The sequence below is a fragment of the Felis catus genome, chromosome A3 (assembly GCF_018350175.1).
Source record: "Felis catus isolate Fca126 chromosome A3, F.catus_Fca126_mat1.0, whole genome shotgun sequence".
Taxonomy (NCBI): Eukaryota; Metazoa; Chordata; class Mammalia; order Carnivora; family Felidae; genus Felis; species Felis catus.
Genome location: NC_058370.1, coordinates 106,507,715 through 106,524,076, shown reverse-complemented (window position 1 = coordinate 106,524,076; position 16,362 = coordinate 106,507,715). Strand labels below are relative to the sequence as shown.

General features: G+C 33.5%; 1 long non-coding RNA gene across 1 annotated transcript in view; it reads left to right on the top strand.

The window, feature by feature from the left end:
• Positions 1-16,362, top strand: part of LOC123384544 — a 74,867-nt gene that overhangs the window by 33,715 nt on the left and 24,790 nt on the right. The window lies entirely within an intron of this gene.

Sequence of the window (16,362 nt, the reverse complement as noted above, 5' to 3'; positions counted from 1 at the left end):
GCTTAGAAGGCATTTCCCTGATAAAGCCGGCACAGAATTATATTAGAGCAACTTTGCAATATTTGTAATACTGGTTGTTCAGTGTTTCAATGAACTTCTTTCTCCTATCTTATTTTTTAACCTTTTTACTTTATAAAGTTCTCAAAGCCAAGGCCATTAGCCTTGCCTCTGTATTATAATGTAAAAGCACTATCCATTGCCTTTGCCAATCAAGGGGATACCTTATCTCCAAAGAACACCCAGCATTTGAGTTTTTATATTTATTTCTAAGGATAAAGACTATTCTCTAAAATAGAGGTCTATAATGGTTAAAAAGCTAAATGAAGAATGAATGATTTTTTTTCTTTATGAGATATATAATGAGAGCATCAGCAAGAATGAAGAACGTATATGCCCAGCAGCCAGAAAGACATTGTGGAAGAAGGAATAGATATTCAGAGCATAAGACTCAAATTATGATAGAAATAATATACCCAACTAACTTCTTTCATAAAGTGAAATGATAAACTGTGCATGGAAATACTTTAGTTGTTGCTGTTGTTGTTGTTCCCTGAGCACTGCATTCCTGGAATGTTTTATTTAGAAGTTGTTTTACTGGGGCCCCAGGGTGGCTTAGTCAGTTAGGCACCCAACTTTGGCTCAGGTCATGATCTCACAGTTTGTGAGTTCCAGCCCTCCACAGGGCTCTGTGCTGACAACTCAGAGCCTGGAGCCTGCTTCGGATTCTGTGTCTCCCACTCCCTCTGCCTCTCGGTCTCTGTCTCTCAAATTTAAATAATGTTAAAAAACGTCTCTGTCTCTCAAATTTGAATGTTAAAAAATTTTTTCTTTGAAACACATGAGCTGAAATTGTAAATTGATGAGTAATTAAGGGCGAAAAGCAAATAAATGCGATCAAAGCCTATTTAGGAGTTTTTCAATAAGTTAGAATAATTTTCAGAGAAAAAATACTGTGACTTTCAAATATTGTGACTTATCCTCATAAGTCATGTCATGATAAAAGAGGATTGACTCAGAATTGCAGTAAGGTTATAGCCACATAGATTCAATTCCGTCCTTTACAAATTTTAGTCCTGATTTTAATGTCCTCCGTATTAATCTCACCATATAACAAAGACATTTACGTGTTAGTAACATCTGAGAAAGAAAAATGCTGCTCTTAAGTTTGTGAAATCGGTGCTATACTTGCTTTTGTTTGGAAATATTAAAATGTAAACCTCTATTTATAGTGTTGTAAAAACTATAAATCACATTACTGCAGATTAAAATCACAAGCCTATTTCTCTTCAAAGTGCTTACATACTTCAAAAGACTTCCATGGAGTTCAAATTTTTGTCCCTGTCTAGTCTCCAGACTTGAAATCACATGGGAGTTAGGGAAACATATTTCTGAATCAATCCACCAAGCACCATTTCTTTATAGTAGTCATACTGCAAACAGATAAAATGCTGACAGAGAGAATTCTAAGAAAACCTCCAAATCAGATTAAATTGAGACATGCTATTGACAAAGGGCAAACAATTCGTAAACCCTAAAATAGGGAATTTTTTTCTTTACAGATCTAATAATCTAGCAACAGTTCAATCTACAGTTTTGTAGACCAGGCAGTTGTTTCCTACTTGGTTCTTTTTTAAAAGTTTTTGTTCAAAAGATTCTTGACTTTCAGTGTCCTTTCTGAGAACATATAAACTTATAATTGTTTTTTTGGTTTGTTTGTGGGTTTTTTTCCTACGACAGGTTTCCAAATCTTTAGACTCTGGAGTACTGCCACATATTTCTTTACAATAGAAGAGGCAAGAAGGCTCAATATCACAGTTTCTAAAATCTTTGTTTTATAATTGACATAAGGGATATCTCAATTATATACTGTTTATGGACATTGTGTCCATCTGTTAGCTAGTGCAGCAAACTCCGAGAGCCTGCCTCCAGACAATGGACTCCTTAGTAAACTTGACAATGTCAAGACCCTTAGAAGTCATTATTCTAAAATATGTCTTAGATGTAGAGTCACAGATACTGACAAGGCTGTAAGCGCTATATAGGAATTATTTTATTATGTGCTATTAGTACACAAGATTCAAATCATTTGAGCACACTGATTTGAGTCTTTCATATTCAACTCTTGACTTTACAGGTCAACTCCTATTTCCCTTTTCAGGAAAGTTGTTTTTTAATTTTCCCATCTCTGATCAAGGATTTTCGATCAATATTAAGTTTAAGGTAGTCATGTCTCAATCCTCATCACATTGACAGTCTTTAGGCAAACCTTTATTCCCTTTCTTTGTGCCTGTTCCTCTGAAAAAAAAAATTAGAATGCTGATGGTAAACAAAAATCTCCTTAAGGTTTGGTAATCCATACCACAAAAATATTAACAGAATAAACAGAATTGTGCGTGCTTTAAGAATTACTCATGTTACGTTCTCTAATGTTTGCCTCTCTTATTCCACAATTACAAGAACAATATTCTGGATGGGTTCACTTTTATTGGTAATAATTTTTAAATAATGTATTGGTATTTGGAGAAAAGAGCAGTTTCTGGTATATTATAAAAACGAAAGCCTCAAGATCAGCAGCCTAAGTACTATCATTGCAATATTTCAGAAGGAAAGAAATGCCTACGACCTACCTGCTCGAAATATGCTTTTAATGTGAAGGTGCACAATTAGTGCAAATGATAAGGCATGCCACTTTCCTTAGGAAAATGACACCTTTCTTTCAATGAGTGAGGTATTTCTTTTATTCTGTTTATATTCAAACACTAAATAAGGACAACATTTTTACCACAGGTGTGTGCGAATTTGCATAAACTACGGGATGAAATACCAAAATCATTTTAATAAAATGAAAAGTAGGACATACTAGAATTAAGGTTGAGTATATAATTATCATGTTTACCATATTTTTGATGACATGAAGCCAACAACTATGCTTAGATGTACATCTGTTTCAAATAACACAAAATAGTGCTATTGCTAAAAATATTCTCTAAGAGTATACCCAGCTCTGAAGAAATAAATGTTTCTTAGATTTCTCCACACAGCCATCTATCTCAGGTGTTTTTGATCTACCATTCCAACTTCAACAACAACAACTCTTAAATCTAATATATCTTTGTTTTTCTTAAAATTAACTTACTCCCACTGGAAAAAACAAACACTCTTTTTGTCTTCAGACTTTCCCAAGCATGATAATTAATGAGTTTTTGTTATATTATTATTATTATTACTTCATCTACCAAAAAAAGGAAAAATTCATTACATTTCCAATTGCTTTATTTCCATCTTAAAGACAGTTCCTATTATGACTCTCTGCTTTAAACGTCCATCAGAAACTTCCCTATGGTTCCTATGCAGAAAAGTAAGTATTGCAGAAAAGTAAGATTATTCCAAATTCTAAGTTACCACATGTGGGATCAGAGCCATTTTGGAGTCAGTCACCATCCTCATTGACCTGGCAAAGTTTTTACTAATTATTCATATGTAAACTTTGCCCTCTTTTCATTCTCAAAGGTCTGCTCCGGGCATGTATCTTTGCTATTTTCTATATTTCTCAACGTAATTTGGACCTTGTGTCATATTTATTCAAGAGAATACATGAAAGTTCATAGAATTCTCACCTTTGTTTACAAATGAAATTAACCTACCACTATCGCAAAGAAACTTATTTTGAAACTAGTTTTTGAAAGTTCCCCCAAATTCTTTTTAAGATACCAAGCCTTCCTAATATATTTTTAGGAGCCAGAGAAGCAATAAACCAACCTGTAGATGAAAAGTTCATCCTTAGATAAAAGTAAAGACGGTTAAGCCATTCTTCCATTCATTGGGTGACTTTTCATATTTGCCATATTCTCTTTTCAAATAGCATTCTTCCTAATTTTCTAAGCATTTTCATGAATGCAACTCTTTTTTTTTTCATTTGTTTATTTTTGAGAGAGACAGAGACGGTGTGAGTGGGGAAGGGGCAGAGAGAGAGAGAGAGAGAGAGAGAGAGAGAGAGAGAGAGAGAGAATCCCAAGCAGGCTCTGTGTCATCAGCACAGAGCCTGATGCAGGATGGAACTCACAAAACCATGAGATCATGACCTGAGCCGAAACCAAGAGTTGTACGCTTAATTGACTGAGCCACCCAGGCGCCCCGAATTGCAACTCTTTAAGGTAAGGAAAGCATCTACGTATCTATTAAGTCATACCATCTACTATATCTGTGGCATAGAGAAGATCAAGGGTTCAGAACACAAGCCCTCCTTGTATCTGCTTTTCTAAAAATATTAATCAACCTTCTGTAAACTTGATGTAACTATATAAAGGACAGACAAAACAAGAGCTATGTTGTTACAATTAATTATTTCATACAATGGACAGCTCTGTACCCACAACACTTATTTAAATAAAGGGTGTTGCCTTCATTTGAAGAACTCTACATACCCCTCCCCATCATCCATCTCCCCCCTTGCTCAGATGTCCCCACTATCTTAAATTAACTTTACCACTCATTTGCTTTTAAAGAGTTTTGCCACAGTTTTTGAAACTCTAAACCAGATACTATTAATTTTTTTAATGTTTCTGTGTATGATTTAATGTTTTATTACATTTTCTGCAACTATATCCTTCAGCATTTTATTTCTAAGAGTTACCCATATGGTTAAAAAATGAAACCCTACCTCATAATTTTCACTACAATATCATATGCTATTGTACAAATAAACAATTTTTTTTATCCATTTCACAACTGATAAATTTTTGAGTTGTCCCCAGTTCTTGCAATCATAAACAGTGCTAGTACAAATTCCTGGTACACGTTTGCCATGACTCTTAAACTATTTCATGTTATGAAGCCCTTTGGTAGTTCATAGAAGCCTCTCTTGCCCTTTTCACAACAATGTTATGAAGAATTAAACAATTTACACATTTTAAATAAGTAAAATAAAATATGTAGAGTTAAAGCCAATTGTTTGAAAATACAATTAATGGGGTGCCCGGGTGGCTCAGTTGGTTAAGCGTCCGACTTCGGCTCAGGTCATGATCTCACAGTTTGTGAGTTTGAGCCTCGTGTCGGGCTCTGGGCTGACAGCTCGGAGCCTGGAGCCTGCTTCGAATTCTGTGTCTCCCTCTCTTTCTCCCCCTCCCCCACTTGTGTGCTGTCTCCCTCTGTCTCTTAAAAATAAATAAATGTTAAAAAAAATACAATTAAGATAGTTTTTAAATAAGTGTTAGAGTAATATATGTTCTTTAGCCTCATTTAAAAAATCTAACATTTTTGTAATGACTGCTAAAATTTCAAAGAAATGATTAGCATAAATCATATTTGGGAATATTGCAATGACTGTAATGTGACATAATTATATCTATAATTTCCATGGTGACAAAACCTAGGTATTCTTAATACTATTGGTAGGTCATTTCTTTCATTCATAATTGAAGGAAATGCTAACTTTCTGTTAAAAGTTAATGAAAATAAAGATGAAATGTTTCAAGACCATAGACTCTCTGAAATCTATTCACATACCTTTTGAGAGTCCATGGATATCTGTCAAAAATCTCTGATCTGAAAAAAACTTAACTAAATCATTTCAAATTATTTCCCAAAATATTTTCTCCGTTTATGCTCACAATTACTATATGATAAGAGTTTTCATTGTTTCACATCTTTTTAAGACGATATTGTCAGACTTACAATTTTTGTCATTGTTGAAGTAAAATAGCGCCTGTGATGGCTAATCTGCATTTCTGTGATTTTTATGACATTGGAAATCTTATATGGTCATTAGCCACTTGTGTTTCTACTTCTGTGAAATAGCTGTTCATGTTTTTGTTCATATGTCTTGTTGAGTTTTGAGAATTCTTTATATTCTCTTGGAAAAAAAAATCTGTTAACATCTCTTGAAAAAAGTTTGTCTTCATTTTTGTGGTGCCTTTGATAACTAAAAGTTGCTCTTTTAACATAATCAGAATTATTAATCTTATATCATTTCTATTTTTAGTGTTAAGCTATCCCAATTTTAAAGACATTAGGTTTTGCGTTGGCTTCTATAAGTCTTTTCCTTCAAATTTAAGCCTTTAATAAGCAATGGTATTCTTGAGACAGCTTTACTGGCTTGCAAGAGCCAATTATTACATTTTTAGAAATTTGGGGAGCTCACTGACACCACATTGAGAGCATGAAATTGACCACAATGGTAATACTTACAACACAACACAGAAACTTGCAAACACTAAAAATAGGAGATTATTGGTTTTTTTGGTATTATTTTTGTTTGTTTGTTTTTTCTCAGAGAGGACATCTAGTTTTTAAACATTTATCACCACACATTTGTCTTTATTCCACCTAGAATCTATTTTTTAAATATATAATCATCATTGGTTGAAGAATTCACCCTTTCTCTATTCATCTAGAATGCCCACTCTGTCATAAATCATTATTTCAAGCATACATGGTTCTGTTAGTGAACTAACACACTGATATATTTATATATTGATATAGATTTATAGATAAAGATATCAATAGCATGCTGACTTAGTTACTATTACCATACAATAATTTCAGATATCTGAGAAGGCAAGTAATCTCAAATTATTTCCTAGGAGCGTTCAGTCTATTTTTATATTTCAACTTCCACATAAAATTGAAAATCAAGTTTCTGAGTTATAACTTTTGTGTTAGAACTTCTAACTGTGTCAGAACCTCTCTAAGAATTATATTAATTCTATAGACCAACTTGGGAATAATTGAACAGTACCATATTATGTTTTTCTGCCATTAGCATAATGCCATTGATATAGATTTTTAAAGAAAGCTTAAAGTTAAGTTTTATCATTTTCTCATAAAGAACTTGTACATATTATATTTATTAGTGGCATTTTATTTGTAGTGTTATTGGTATGGTTGGTAAATTTCACTTACTGATCATTTTTCCTAGAATATATAAATGCAGTTAATTTTTATGCTTTGATTTTGTATTCAAACTTGCCATACCCTCATATTAAATCTAATGCATTTTCTGAGTGCACTTTGATGTTTTCTATTTAATAATCATTATCTGAAATAATGAAGTTAGAAATCTTTTCCAATTCTTAATTCTTTTTTTCCTTTTCTTATTATTTAGGAAAAGATTGTGTTGAAAAAAAAGTGGGAAGAGCAGGCACTCTACTTCTTATAAAAACACTGGGGAGTATGATGTTTTTTGTAGGTTTAGAGTAAATATCTTTTTTTAAATTAATTTATTTATTTTTGAGAGAGCAAGGGAGACAGAGAGTCCCGAGCAGGCTCCACACTGTCAGCACAGAGCCTGACGCAAAGCTCAAACCTGCAAGCCGTGAGATCATAATCTGAGCTGAAATCAGGAGTCGGATACTCAACCATCTGAGCCACCCAGGTGCCCCTATAGTAAATATCTTGTAACAGATTAAGAAAGGTACCTTTTCTTATTAATCTGTTAAGAAATTGTTAAAAAAAATTGAAAAAAAAAAGGGGGGGCGCCTGGGTGGCGCAGTCGGTTAAGCGTCCGACTTCAGCCAGGTCACGATCTCACAGTCCGTGAGTTCGAGCCCCGTGTCGGGCTCTGGGCTGATGGCTCAGAGCCTGGAGCCTGTTTCCGATTCTGTGTCTCCCTCTCTCTCTGCCCCTCCCCCGTTCATGCTCTGTCTCTCTCTGTCCCAAAAATAAATAAACGTTAAAAAAAAAATTGAAAAAAGAAATACTCTATTTTATCATATTGAATATATTGAAATTATTGCATGATTTACTCTCCTTTAATTTTTTAAAATTTGGTAAATGGTAATAGATGGTTTTCTGTCAAGCAAATCTTTCACTGCTGAAGATAAATTGATCTTAGTAGTGATATATTAACTTTCCTACATGTGGCTGGGTCTAATTTGCCAATATTTTAATCCAAATTTTTCTCATCTATATATTCAATATGTGTGATTCATAATTTTCTTTCTTCTTCAGTCCTTGGTACATTTTTGTGTCTAAGTTTTGGAAGCATTACAAAATATGTTGGTTAGCGTGATTTTTTTTTCTATTGTTTGGAACACTCGGTGAACAACTAAAGTTATTTGCTACTTAAATGACTGAAGAACTGGAGATAAAACTATTTGTATATAAAATTAACTTTGTAGGATAGTTTTTAACTACTGATCTAATTCTACCTTTGATTTGGGTATTGTTTGGATTTTTTCTTTTACCTTAACTCGGTTTTGATGGGCTACATTTTTCTAGGGATTTGCCATTTCATCTAAGTTTTTCAAACATGCTGGCATAAAGTCCTTAATACTATTCATATCCTTTTTCTAATTTTTACATGCTCTCCAGTTATGTCTACTTTTTTACTTCTATTTTTTGGGACTTCTTTTTTTGTAACCAATGTTGCTGAGACAGTTTGATTGATAGATAAAGGTATCTACCCTGGGTCAGGTCTAATCACGTGAGCTCTTAAAAGTGAAAGACAGGAATGGGCAGGAGGGCAGAGGTGAGGGGTTGGGGGGAGGGGGGCGTGGTCAGAAAGATGCAACATGAGAAAACTCACTGACATCTTAATTTTAGCTCAGTGAGTCCACAGCACACTTCTGACCTACAGAACTGTAAGATAATCAATTTGCATTGGTTGAAGTCACTAACTTTGCAGCAATTTGTAATGGCCACAATACAAAACTAATACAGCCTCTAATTTGTTCCTAAGTATCACTTTAGCTGCATCACACATATAATTTTAAAGTATTTGGTCTTTTTGTTACTGTTTAGTTACCAAATTTTAATTACAAACTTTAATTTTAGTTACTGTATTTTTAGATTCTTGTCCATGTATACATTATTTAGAAATGTCTCCTAATTTCCAAACATATCAGTTTTATTCTAGTCATCTTCTTGACTGAGTTCTTACACTGTGATCAGAGATTTTTATTGTGAATAACATAATTTTTCATGGCTTAATACATGGCCGTTTTTTAAATATCCTTTGTGTGTTTGAAAATAAACTGTATTCTTAACTTGCTGAGTACAATATTTTATAGCCCTCGCATTAGATGAAGTTTATTAATTGGGCTTTAAATGTTCTATATCCTATTTTGGGGGGCAGCTTTATCTATAAATTAATAAAGGTGTTTTTAAGAACCCACGATATGGTAGATATGTTTGTTTCTCTCTGAATTGCACTAGCATGTTAAAATTTATATATTTTCAGGTTATCATATTTCTTGGATTCAAATTTAAGTAGCTATATTTTCTTGGTCAATTGAAATTGAGTAGTAACATATTATCTCCAGAATGACTTTTGACTTACAGTCTATCTTACTTCAAATTAAACATCTACAAAACTTTTTTTGTATATGTTTCACCTGGCATACATTTTCTATGTTTTTATCCAAACTTTCTTTATCCTATGCATACCTAGTATCCTAAAGTATTTTGAATATGAAAACGAATTCATATGAATTCTTATGAAAATGAATATCTGAAATGAGTATTTTCATCCAGTTTGTGCTACAATTACTCTGTTTACATTTATTTTACTTTCTGATACATTTTCACTTTTCTACTATTTTATTTTGTTTTCTCAAGGTTCTCCCCAGCTTTGTGAAACAGGATTTCCTATTAGACTCACCACTCCTATCTCCTACATACCTTCGTGCACACAAACTGAATCATAACTTTACTTAATTTCACAAATGTTCCTCATAGGAAAGTAGGGCTTTAGTGCTCAGATCACCTCTCTTTGTTCCCCTTTCCTTCATTCATTCAGCCGCTGATTATTTGCACATGCCTGACTGCTCTTGATTCATTTAAAAATGTATTCACCCAACATATTGCTTAATCTTTTATTGGAACGATTAGTCTAGGTATCTATCCTGCCTTACTACCAAGCAAAAAATACCATCCTGATTGTTTGTCTGTTTGTTTTTTAGTACATAAACTTACAGATTGTCAAAGTAAAAAATAAAATCCTGTCATTATATCCAAGTAATCTTTATACCTATCTTTAAAAAAAAATGGTCATGACACTCCCAACAAGTCCACTATTATTAATATCACTACTCTGGTGTAAATGAACCTATGTTTGGTGTCTCTTAGAATTTCTTCCAAGAATCATAAAAGGCCAAAATCTGTGAACTCTCAAAACGGCAAACTTTCTCACTCAACACTGAAAACATTTCCTGTAATAATGCATGACATGTTGTAAAGAGTTTAACAAATATTTATTGAATAAATTAATGAATGAATGAATAACTACGTTATACCACTACTGATATAAGATGACTACTTTCTGTCCAGCCATTTTCCTATAAATCTCTTGAATTCCTTTTTACATCTAGCCAGTTAGAAACTGTTTTGCTTTCTAAAGGTTACTTTTGCCTAAAAATTTAAGGTACTCCTATATGTTAGTGAGACTTCATTAAATAAGCAATACAAAATTAGTTTAAGGTCAATGGTCTCAGAGTGTGCTATTTTTAAAGTGATAGGTAAGCATGCTACATGGTACAGGATATTAGTTATGTAGTATCTAGAATAAAAAAATTTCACTGAGCAAGAGCTTACTTCTCAAATATCAACATTTTCCAGTACTGTAACAGCATTTGTTTGTTTTATCCCTGAGAGTTCTTTTTGTCAAATCATTTTCACATTTGTCACTCATCATTACCCCCAAATGTAAAGCATTTTTCCTCCATAGCGATTAATATGGTAATTTATAAGACTACAGAAAAAAATAGGGTGACCTTAATTACTGCAAATAGTATTGTCACAGACGAAGTCTTGTGATGTCACCACCATATGCTGTACTATTTTACAAGTTCTAAAATGAGCTATTTAGGTTAATGTTGACAGTATTATTCTATACTTAGTATAATCTGCCCTCAAACATTCTCCAGCTATGAAATTTCTGGAGCAATATATTCTTGCTAAAAAAAGCAATGTCCTTGTATAAGGTTAGTAAAGACATTCTGACAGTCTGTATCAGGCAGGATTCTTTTCTTGTACACTATTCCCAGTAGTCTCATTTTGCTTTCTGCAAAATGTAATAAGAAAAGATATCCTTTAAGCAGAACACTTGGGTGGTATCTGAGATGTTTAAAAATTACCTTCAGGGGCGCCTGGGTGGCGCAGTCGGTTAAGCGTCCGGCTTCAACCAGGTCACGATCTCGCGGTCTGTGAGTTCGAGCCCCGCGTCAGGCTCTGGGCTGATGGCTCAGAGCCTGGAGCCTGTTTCCGATTCTGTGTCTCCCTCTCTCTCTGCCCCTCCCCCGTTCATGCTGTCTCTCTCTGTCCCAAAAATAAATAAACGTTGAAAAAAAAAATTTCTTTAAAAATTACCTTCAGTACTTGAATTGCATAAAACCTAAGACTTATGAGTTGCTGTATCTGTTCATCACTGTATTTCTGGTTATATGTTATATTGATTTTCCTCCCCTAAAATAAAAATAAGAAAGTCTTAAGAACACTTCATTTTTCAAAGACAATTGTTGACATTACGTACACTATCAAATGTAGAATTGCCCTAGTTTAAGCCTTTATTTGTGTGCAAGCCTTTGACTGTGCCCATTGGGTCATTTACCTTTGTCAACACCCCTTCATCTTCATGTTTATTAATAGGAACATGGTGAAATGTGTAGGTTCATTGAGTTCTTGCTTTCCAGGAGTTATCTCATGGAGTACTTGTAAGAGTACTATGAGATAGGCACTATCATTATCTCTCTCTCTCTCTTTTATTTCACAGTTAAATAAAAGAACAATGGTTCAAAACCAGTTTTCTTAGACTCCAGAGTCAGAATGCCTAACTACAATCTAACCACTTACTGTGTATATTGCATTAATTTAGAATTTTTATTCGGGCTTTACACAAATGATAAATTTCATCAATCGTACCTACTACTTAAACGCTTTAGCAAACCTAAAAAAAGAAACAATTGTTATCCGGACCTCACAAATTAAAATATTAATGATAAAAGGAGGTCAGAAATCACACAGGTGGAGGAGTCGGAACATAACCCTGTTCTGTCCAGAACTTGTGTTTTCAGTCACTATCCTCCCTGTGCTGTCGGGCTTTCTCAGGATCAATCCTGTTTAACAGATGGTGGCATAATGGGAATGGACCTGAGGGGACAGCACCTAGTCTTCTTAGATGTCAGTTCCCTGTCTGTGAACTAAGAGTGAACTAGAATTCTCTAAGCACCATTCTAACACTGTAGTCTCTGCTTCCAGATTTAGATCATGGCAGTAAAAAGTTAAAACATGCCACTAGAGTCTGTTTGTTTTCAGTTGCCGTTGTTTTGTAGGAGTTTGTTTCACTTTTCTTTCTTTTGTTCCAGTTATAATGATACTTTTATTTTTCTTAAAAAATTTTTTTTTGAGAGAAAGAGAGAGGATGGGGGAGGGGCAGAGAGTGAGAGAGAGAGAGAAAAGAGAGAATCTCAAGCAGGCTCTGTGCTGAGAGCAGGGTTCAAACCTACGAACCGTGAGATCATGACCTGAGCTGAAACCCAGAGTCAGACTTTTAATGGACTGAGCCAGCCAGGCACCCCTATCAGCTACAATGATGTTTTTAGAGCACATAGCTAAATTGGAAGTATTTGACCATATTAAAATATTCAGAATTAATCATATCTGGATTATAAAAGGCTAGACAGAAAGTGTAGCAACAGAAGTTATTTCACTATTACAAGCATTACATAGGCCCTTAAAATGGATACAACTATTCATTTCTCCTTCAGTTTCAGTTTCCAGTTTGAATTTATGTCTAAAAAATATTATTCATATTGTTTAATTATTTAAAACATGAACTGAGGCTTTAGTGCCTTTCTGAGAGAAAGGGAATTTTGGATTAACACCTGTAAGACCCAATGCCATACTTCCTACTCCTATGTTACGAATAACCAGATAAAAATTTCTCTTGTCTTAAGCCATTACTTTTGTGGCAATTTGTTACACAGCCACCCAACTGAAACTGAAATAGCTTAATAAGGCATATTTCCTGTTCTCCATATTTGAAGTTGTATGTATTTCCCCAAAAATACAAACAAGAAGTAAAAGGAAAACAAAAACAAACAAACAAACCTCTGCCCTAAATGCAACATAGCATATCACATTGGATCCTGGAACAAAAAGGGCATTACTAGAAAAACTGAAAAATTTCAAAAAAAAAATCTGTAGTTTAGTAAACAGTAGCATACCACTCTTAATTTTTAGTTTTGACAAATCCAGCATCATTATGTAAGATGCTTAACATTAGGGGGAGCTGAGTGAATAATATATAGGAAATCTCTCTATAATTCTGCAGCTTTTGTATAAATCTAAAATTATACTAAATTAGAAAAAAATTAAACAACTTTACCACGCTTAGAACAAAGTTGGAACCTTATCTACTTCAATGTCCACTAGACAAAAAATATCTTTATTTTTCCTATGAACCAATCATTCTAAGTTTGAAAAAAAAATCTTAAAGTGGTGTGAGATTTAGAAAACACAAGTATATCCAAAAAATACAATTATCAACCACAAAACAACATGCCAACAGTTTAGAAATATCACAAAGCTTCTCCACAGTGGCCCCCAAAATGGCATCAGATATGAACTCCACTCCCAAATAGACAATTTTCATTAGGGATCAGCTGACTTAGTTTTGATATAGCAACGAATTTATTTATTTTTTTTTAAACCTCAAGATTGAAGTTAGGAAAATCATGGCATTATTGGTAGTCTTACATCTTTAATAATATCTAACATTTATTGAGAATTTCTTATAAACCTTAATTTATATGGATACAGTGCTACATTTGATTCTCCTAATACCCCTTGTCACCATTTTACCCTTAGAAATTACAGTTATAAGAAGTTTAGTAAGTGTCCAAGATGATATACTTAGTAAGTGACAAGGCCAGGACATGAACTCAAAACTTCTAATTCACCAAAACCTATGGATTTTGCTTCACAGAACAAAAGTGGAGCAGAGATGATCCAGTTACTGTGTTATAGCCAAGGCAGAATTTTTTCCGTCAGTGGTTTGTGTGGCCCCTTCGCCCTTTATACTTTGGCCGTGGTAACTTTAACTTTGCTAACACGCAAACATTGGGTAGCTGCAATATGAAAAAGTTCAATGCACATCCATCTTAGCAAAAGAAAGTGACCCAAGTGTACCAATGCCCTTTTGCCCCTCTAGTCCACTGTCTGCCCTTCTCCACCCATGTGTCTCAGGAGGTGCCCTCAGTGGACTGCATCCCTCAGCTTCTGATTGGTTTCAGCCGATGGAAGGAAGGCAAAAGCAGAAGGCAGAGATTATAGTTTTCTGTCTCCTCCCTCTCTGTCAGGCCACTGTTTTGGTCTGACCAGGCTTCACAGTATCTTTGGTCACTGCTCCTACACGAGTAGCCCCTCTCCTACAATCAGCTTTTACCAAGTTTTAGTAACAGCTTCCTCCTCTGCAAATAGTTACTTCATTACATTATTTTCAGTGCCCTTTGTTTACTGTACTATCTGCTTCATAAAAAGACCCTGACTGATATATCCAACATCAGGTTAATGGATAATCACCCTTTATGTTTTCCCCCAGCATTGAGCTCTCTGCATTTTAAAACTATACTCTTCAATAAGATGAATCTATATTGCCTTTGCAGTTAAGCCCCAAATTAAGTTCCTTTTCTTTCAATTTATGATTTTTTTTCTCATAGTTAGATATAATTTCACCTAAATTTATTTTTATTCATTTGGGATAAGAAGGCATAAATAACATTTACCTTCAATATCTTCATTTAACACTGCAAAAAATTGTAATTATATTTGACAACTGATGTGTACTTTGCCTTGACACTGATTATTGCCATTTTTGATCTCAGCAAAAAGCATCCTTAAAAATGGATTGAATGCAATTATTTTCAATATTCTAGGTCCCCCAAAAGGCCTAATTACATCAAAAAATGCATAATTCAAGACATTTGGAAAAACATGTTGCCAAATCAGATAAACACCTCTCTTCCAGATAGTTCCAACAGAGTACTAAATTGGAAATGTTATATCTAGGCAATGATGTAGATTTCTCTTACCTTTTAGAAGATTATAACAGGCCTAAGGATTCTTCCACTGAAGAATATTTTATTGCTTTTTCACAATAAAGAAAAAAATTGTATAGAACCTGAATCAAATTAGGAAATGAAGAAACCTATTGACCCTGAGGATCTGTTATTTTTGAACCAGATGAGGAGGCTCATTTAACAACTGACTATTACTTTTTAGATGTATCTTATTTCCAAATAAGATGGTTAATAAGAGCATTGTCATGGTCATCAAGTAAAGTTCAAATTTTGCTGAGAATTATAGTGTAACTACTCTGCTCTAATTAATGATAACATGAAGCCGTTATGATTATCAGTATATTTTAAACATAAGCATCTAGGCTATAAAGAAAAATCATTATTTTTCCCATCCGTGTTTAAAATAATGTGATGGTTCAGAAATTTATTAAATTTTATATTTCTTCTGAAATTTCTTATTAAAACAAAAGTCACATATCACTGAGAAAACACCTGTTCTTGATGCTACATTAAAATTGGGTGAAATCATAAAGTGGGAAAAATCAGCATCTGAATACCTTCTCTTTCAGGAAATATTCATAGAAGACTCAAATAAATACTGATTAAGAAGAAAAAAGTATTTGGAAAAAAGTTACACTATTTGGGAGTTTTGTTCTATAGTTACATAAAGTACCGATATTGTTAACTGGCTTGGTTTATGATGTTTGCTAGATTCTATTTCAATACCAAAATATAGAAAGTATTTTGTTTTGTAAAGTACTGAATAACATATTTGTTAGCATTGTGAAAAATCTATTGTTCGTTATATATAACTTATTTAATGAGAACAGTATTTTACTGGGAGAAACAAAAACATGGAAAAACATGAAAGAGAAGTTGTTTACCTAGGACTTAAGAGAATCTAAAATAGGGCTATAGATATAGCATTCAGTGTAAAATTCATTCACTTATCATTCATAGCCAAGTATTACAGCAAGTTGTCTGAAGCCAGGAATACGTAAGACACTAAAGTATATCACTGATGTGGGTAACATTATAAAAAATAAGATCCTTCAAATAAAGTAGAATATATTGCTGTGTAATATTATGAGAAAAGATTATGAAAAATGTTCATATCAGACAGATGCACATTATTTATATTATGGCAGAGTACTAAAAGGTCTTGTTAAACTTGAAGAGATATCTGACATTTGATTTTTATGAAAGAGAAAGAATTAGAAATCAGCTCATTTTTCTGTGATTTCAAGGGGCTATGTTATGTTATCCAGAAGGTAAATTAGATATAATAAATAAACTTCATCTGCTCCTTCAACATAACAGAAACATTTTAATCATTACTTCTAAAAAA